The sequence below is a fragment of the Priapulus caudatus genome, unplaced genomic scaffold, assembly GCF_000485595.1.
Source record: "Priapulus caudatus unplaced genomic scaffold, Priapulus_caudatus-5.0.1 Scaffold2092, whole genome shotgun sequence".
Lineage (NCBI taxonomy): Eukaryota > Metazoa > Priapulida > Priapulimorpha > Priapulimorphida > Priapulidae > Priapulus > Priapulus caudatus.
In genome coordinates, this window is record NW_014579153.1 from 33800 (window position 1) to 41572 (window position 7773).

Genomic DNA, 7773 nt, shown 5'->3' on the forward strand with positions numbered 1-7773 from the left:
ATGGTATTACTTAGTACAAAATTCTTAATGTTTCTATACTATAGCCGTATAGGGCTAGGCTACTCTGTTTCACCTACGGATATGAAAAAGTTTTGCGCAATGTTAAATGCAGAAAGGTTTGCGGCAGTTAATTCTTACATTCGTAGACCTTTTCAGACGCGCCCGCACTGATTCTGCTGTGGGAGAACATACGGCTGACGCCACGGCGGCGGCGTTCTTTTTGCCGAGAACGTCTAGTGGCAATTCTTCAGTCTAAACAAAATCAATCAACGGGCTTAGCCAATGAAGCGTCAGGGAAACTAACATGGCTACGATAATGAAAAGCCCGCGTCACGATTCCAGTTAGACTGGTACGGACGTTCATTCGGCCAAGTCTCTTTACGCTACACTAAACTTATGTTAGTGCAGCGTGTCGAACTCTCCACCCGGCGGGCAGTCTAAGCCTATTCGCCGTTCTTGCGTGGAAAATTCTCTGGAAAATCCCTCAAGAGAGCCTCGCTCGCGCCATCTATGGCCAGCGGCATATGTACGCAGAATAAGTTCAGGGCGTTAAATAGGGGAAGAAATTGGAAATCATTTTCTACAGGAAAACGTAAAGCGCCGACCAAAAAAATTAGCAATTACGACCATTGGATTTATTCTCGAGTCGAAAGGCTTCTGCACATCGCCAGAACTGCTCAATTGACCATTATCCGGCTTTCTGTAGTACGCCAGAGGGCTTCGAGTAGTTAGTTCTACATACAGGGCAGCGAATTGGATGAAAAGGCACCGGCGAGGCGGCGCTGTTCGCGCTTCGCGCGTATATCCGGGCTGCAGATGTCAAGCGATACAGCACTCGCTCAATACTATTGGATGATGTTAAATGATATATTGTTACTACTCAATAACCATCGATGATTAAATCATACTGAAATATGAAAATGTGAAACTAGAATTAAAAAAAGTCGTAACATCGGCGTCAGCAACAGCGGATAAACTACGCTGACGTTACGTATGCGTCGCACCTATGTGTTTATTAGTCGTTACGCCGTAAGACCCCTGACAACAGTATGCGCAGTTTGTGTGGCGTGGCACGTACGGCAGTTTGTGTGGCGTGTGCACGTACGTGGGTGTGTGATGCGCGCGTGCGTCCACGCGTGTGTGCTCTACCCCTGATGCTCAGCTTGATCTGCATGTTTCTCCGACCAGGTAGCGCGAGGCAGCAGGTCGGGGGCGGTGTCGCATCCTGCATCGCACGACGTCGCCGATGCTGTAGCTGTGCACGGCGTTTAGAGACGGAATCGACGCGCAGCACGTACTCTTGCTAAGGTTACAGACGGGATCCACGCGCAGCACGTACTCCTGCTAAGGTTAGAGACGGGATCCCACGCGCAGCACGTACTCCGCTGCTAAGGTTAGAGACGGTTTCCACGCGCAGCACGTACTCCAGCTGAAGGTTAGAGACGCGGATCCACGCGCGCAGCACGTACTCCTGCTAAGGTTAGAGAGGGATCCACGGCGCAGCACGTACTCCTGCTAAGGTTAGAGACGGGATCCACGCGCAGCACGTATCTCTCTGCTAAGGCTGTTAGTAGACGGGAATCGACGCGCAGCACGTACTCCTGCTAAGGTTAGAGACGGGATCGACGCGCAAGCACGTACCGCTGCTAAGTTAGAGACGGGATCGACGCGAGCACGTACTCCTGCTAAGGTTAGAGACGGGATCGACGCGCAGCACGTACTCCTGCTAAGGTTAGAGACGGGATCGCGCTGGCGCGCTAAGGTTAGAGACGGGATCGACGCGCAGCACGTACTCCTGCTAAGGTTAGAGACGAGATCACGCGCAGCAACGTACCCCTGCTAAGAGACAATAATCAAATTTAATAAAAAAAAACTAATAACAAAAGTTTAGGCGAGAGAGAAATTTTTGAGGGACGAGAGAGAAGAGAGAGGAGGGACGAGAGAGCGAAAAGAGAGGGAGGAGAGCGAGAAGAGAGAGGAAGAGAGGGAGGAGAGAGCAAAGAGAGGAGAGAGCGAGCGAGCAAAAAGACAGGGAGGAGAGAGAACGAGAGAGAGAGCAAAAAGACAGGGAGGAGAGAGAACGAGAGCGAGAGCAAAAAGACAGGGAGGAGAGAGAACGAGAGAGAGAGAGAGAGACAGAGGAGAGGGCGGAGGGAGGAGGGAGGAGAGAGCGCGACAGAGACGAGAAAAGGGAGAGAGAGCAAAGAGGAGGGTGAAAAGAGGGAGCGACAACAACAAAGCAACAGTTAACTCATTGGCATCAAACGTTAACATAATCATCAACAACACAAGTACGTAAAGTACATCTCCCTCTAATGCAATGCATCGTTTGCACACAGGTTTTCAATGGTTTTCTCAACTGCAAGTATCAGAGTGTCCCTACATCATAGCACGATGACAGACAACTGTTAAGGCATAAAACCTTTTTCTTCTTCTTTTTTTCTTTTGCGTGAATGCGTGAGAATGGGTCCAGATGCGCGAGTCCGCGAAATGCGTGAGACTTGGTAGGTCTGACCCCCGCCTCCTGCCTGCTTGCACCCACACTTTCTGTTACGCTAAGTTAGCAACGTTATGGCCCAGTCACACATGCGCGACGCACCGCCCAGTCACACAATGGAAAATATGATCAGTGCGTCGTTGTGCGCCCAACTTTTGTCAGGATTTGGAAGAAGCTAGGGTGGGTGTTGACAACGAATGCACAGCGTGTTGCTAGCGCGCTGCGCGTATACAGGGCGCATACAGAGCGTATACAGGTCGCACATGTTAAAAAAATTCACAGCGTGTTGCTAGTGCACGGAACGAATGCTAGTGCTGCTAGTGTTGCTAGTGCACGTGGTCCGCGCATGCACCGCGCATTCAACGCACAGCCAGCGAATGGTCCGGTCAACGAACGAACAGGTCATGATCAGGGATATGGTGTTGTGAGGCACCCTCCACCCATAGAACATTGAGTGATACTTGGTCCCAGAGGCAAGATGTCGCAGAGTGAGGTCAAGCTTCAGGCCAGGGTCGAGGGCCTCTCTGTAGGTTGTATTCTGCTTAGTCGCAGCCTGTCGGGATCCTCCGCGTCCCGTGTTTCATATACGCTATGCTTTCATTATCCCGTCGCTGTTATTGCGTGTGTCGATACAGCTGGTGGAATCACAAGGCACGCCGCACGTGTATACATCGTGTAGTACGTCACGTATATCACGCACGAATTTCCCACTAACTTCACCGAGTTTTAAATTGCTACCACTACATAATATTTATATGAATTAATACATAGAAATTATAATTATAGATAATATTATAATTATAAGCTGATAAAGAACCAAAAATTTTTTCCGGGCAACCACACCGAGACACGATCCCATGATCTGCGTCTCGGGGGTTAAAAAGCCCGTGGAAGCAGCCCGCGGTTCCGCACGCGGACGCTACCAACCACGCCAGCTAGGCAAGCGGCGAGATTCTAAGATAGCATGCGGGTCACGATCCTAGGCACCCGACTCGTGACGGGAACGAAGCCACAGCGCCCATATATAGACTGGAACGACGTTCACGAATCAGACAAGCGCCTAGGTATATATAGCGGCCGTCCCCGCTGGTGCTCAAAAGCTATTATAATTGCTGTTTCTGTCACCGTCGTGGTTGGTCATAACGGAACGTGCCTGGCAGTCAAGGAACAAGACCCCCGGGGTGACCCATGGACTGATCAACCACCCACAAACTTAAATTTGAAAAAAATCGAATTGAGGCACCCCGAAAATAAAATTTCACCTTTCAGTTTTAATCTTACTCTGTTAGCAAACCTACCAAGTCTCACGCATTTCGCGGGAAACATTCTCCCGCACTCCCGCATGCCCTACGCATTCTCACGCATTCAAGCAAAAGAAAAAAGCAGTCCGCCACGCCTCTGTTACCTACGTCTGTGGCTGTGCACATCGTCACTGCGTACGTGCTTGGTGGCTGGATCTGGATCTGGATAGTTTTCTGCATAGCCCACGGTTACGTGGATAATAACGCAGGAATAGCTGTAGGGAACGCTATAGCTAGCCATGGGGTGTGACCTAGCTGGGGGGCCCCGGACAATCACCCCCGGACAATTACTCACTTGGTGTTTATTATTCATTGTTGAACAGTGATACAGGGAGGAGGGAAGGTGGTGGAGGAGGAGGGGGAGAAGGTGGAGGAGGAGGAGGCGAGGAGGAGAGGAGGTGGATGAGGAGGAGAAGAGGAGGAGGGAGAGAAGGTGGTGGAGGAGGGGGAGAAGGTGGAGGAGGGGGAGAATGTGGAGGAGAGGAAGAGAGGAGGTGGAGGAGTAAGAGGGGGAGAACGTGGGAAGAAGGTGGTGGAGGAGGGGGAGGAGGAGGGGGAGAAGGTGGAGGAGGAGGAGGGGCACGTCTACCTCCTCCTCTCTTTCTCCTCCATCACATTCTCCCCTCCTCCTCATCCTCCTCCCTCAACCACCACCTAGATCAGTCTCGATTGCTTGTCGATTGCTTATTAAGCAATCGACAAGCAATCGATGTGTTCGATCGCTTGTGGATTGCTTATTAAGCAATCGACAAGCAATCGATGTGTTCGATCGCTTGTGGATTGCTTAAATTTTTGTAAGGGGGAGAAGGCGAAGAAGAGAGATGAGAGGGGCGGGAGAGAGGGAGAAGGCGAAGAAGAGAGATGAGAGGAGAGAGAGGGACGAGAGTGGAGAGAGGGAGAAGGCGAAGAAGAGGGAGGCGAGGGGAGAGAGGGAGAAGGTGAAGAAGAGGGAGGCGAGGGGAGAGAGGGAGAAGGCGAAGAAGAGAGGAGAGAAATCAGTGGTACAGTGGTACTTACCGGTAGATCAGCAGCGGCGGCGCCCTCACACTGCTCGGCGCCAGCTGATGACTCCTTTACCCGACCTGCATGCAACGACGTCATTAAAAATTAATCACTTATCGATAGTACAAACAGTCAACGTGTGTTAACGTGTAGTATTGATAATAATATAATGTATAATATATATGATGTACGTTATTATGTAGTATAATCAATAAATTACATGTTGTATTGAAATCACACTTGTCCGGCTCTCTGAATTTGATGTATATGTCTCAATAAACATCAGGGGCCCGTTGTCAAAAACAAAATTAGTCTTAACATTAGTCTTAACACTTACATTCTCTCGTAGACCGTCGACAGCACTTTGTTTCGTATTGTTCTGAGGAAATCTGCTACGATTTTCCACTCGGGTAACTTCGCAGCGTTTCTGTCGACGGTCTAAGAGAAAAAGTTTATGTTACGACTAATTTTGTTTCTGACAACGGCCCCCAGCATTCCAACTTATTGCAGCATTCCAGCTTCCATGCACATACAAGCACGGTTGTCGCAACAAGAAAGCTATCGACTCTACGAAATGTAATTAGAGCTTGAGATGTGCATTTCGGCCAGCACTTGCCCAGCCGCTGACATAGGTAGCTCTTGCCTGTGCCCCAGCCGCTGACCCAAGTAGCTCTTGCCTGTGCCCCAGCCGCTGACCCAAGTAGCTCTTGCCTGTGCCCCAGCCGCTGACCCAGGTAGCTCTTGCCTGTGCCCCAGCCGCTGACCCAGGTTGTCGCTGCAGTGTGTCTTGGCCTTAACCGAAATTGTAACCGAAATTAACGCAGATGGGGTCGTTGTCGTATCAGGTACTACATATATGTACCCGAGGTAGTTTTAGGTTGTTTAGTAGTATGAGGTATGTTTAGGGTTAGGGTTAGGGTTAGGGTACACATCTGTAGTACAAGTCTGGTACACTTTGTGTATACATAAATGTACCTCGGGTACATATCTGTAGTACCTGATACGACAACGACCCATTGAGCGAAATTAACCGTAAGCCGTTAACCGTAAACCGAAATTGTAACCGAACAAAGCCATGCGTGTCTAATTGACAGTTTCAAACGTCGCGATTTGCGTTCGTAACAAGCGGACACGTTTTACAGACTAGGAACTAAATGTGGATTTACTAATAATTAATATTAAAGCTGGTGCACTAAACCGACACATGAATCAATAGTATTCAATACAGGGACATCAAAGTGGAGCTGAAGGGGTCGTTGTCGGCAGGTACTACAGATATGTACCCAAGGTACATATAATATCAGGAGTAAGATAATATAGGATCCTATATTATCTTACTCCTGATAATATGTATACACAAAGTGTACCAGACTTGTACTACAGAAGTGTACTCCGGACAGGTACAGAATGGGTCCGGACTGGTAAATAATGAGTCCGGTCGAGTCTCCGGACTGGTGTAGAATGGGGGTTTTATGCAGGTTTTCCGGGTGCGGGTCCGGGGTTTATGCAGGTTTTCCGGGTCCGGGGTCCGGGGTCCGGGTCCGGGTCCGGGTTCGGGTTTTATGCAGGTTTTCCGGTTGCTGTACTGGTGTAGAATGGGACTCGTGAATAAAACCCGGACCCAGACCAAAACCTCAAGGCCACTCGTGAGGGTGTGAATAAAACCCGGATCCGGATCCGGACCAGGAAAACCTGCATAAAACCCAGACTCGGACCCGCTCCCTTCTCCCTCTCCTTCTCCCCCTCCTTCTTCTTCACCAGCTTCTCCCCTCCTCCTTCTCCACCACCTCCTTCACCACCAGCTTCTCCCTTCTCCCCCTCCTCCTAGGGGGTAAATGTCCGGGGGTAATTGTCCGGGGGTGATTGTCCGAGGGTATTTGTCCTGATACCATAATTATAATTAATATTAATTATGTAGAGGTGGTCACCGCTGGTATGACTATGAGGGAGCGACAGCAAAAAATGTTGCTGTGAATTTCCATTTATATAGCCACGGCGGCTTTGACAACGGCGGGTAAATTATACAGGAACATTTTCACAACGGTGGTGCTCCGCAGTGCCTACAATGTAGAAGAAACCATGCTAACATGGGGAGAAAGGGGAAGAGTAATACCCCCTTCACATACACGGATTTTTCCTACGAGTCCTTACGATGGATCGCCAACTCGTAGTAAATCGCAAGCATCCGTAAATAACTCACTGGTATCCGTATTAACTCGTCACAACTCGCAGACACTCGTAATGATCCGTAAAAGGAGAGGCAATTTTTTGGACATGTCATTTTTTCCGTAAATAACTCGTAACAATCCGTAAGTATCGTAAACCGCTCGCAACAACACGTAACCATCCGTAAACTGCTCGCAAGAATCCGTAAATGACTCGTAACAATTTTTGTTACGGTCGATTTGCTATGGTTAGTTTACGATTTGTTTACGGATTATTTACGGATTATTACGAGTGCTTACGTGTTGTTTACGATTTCATTTGGGATGTGTTACGATGGCTTTACGGATTGTTACGAGTTATTACGAGCACTTTACGAATAGATACGTATACTTTACGTATTCTGACGTATTGTTTACGATTTGGGAAAGGCTGCAAAATCGAACACGTCATTTTCAGTTGTTATCAAGAGTTGTTTTCTCATATACCATGTTGTCTCTCTGGATGTCAGTTGATGATAGATTGAGATTTGCGGATGATACTCCATTAGGAGTGTTCCCAACTTTAATGTCATTAATGATCATAATAACATATATATATATATATCAGGAGTAGATAATAGGGAAGGAGTGTGACATCAATAAACAAGGGAAATTCGTCATTTACTAGCCTTAAAATACCTACGATTGACTACGCGTAACTCATCCAACTCCTTCCCTATTATCTACTCCTGATATATATATATATGAGGAGTAGATAATAGGTATATATATATAATCTACTCCTGATATATATATATATATATATATT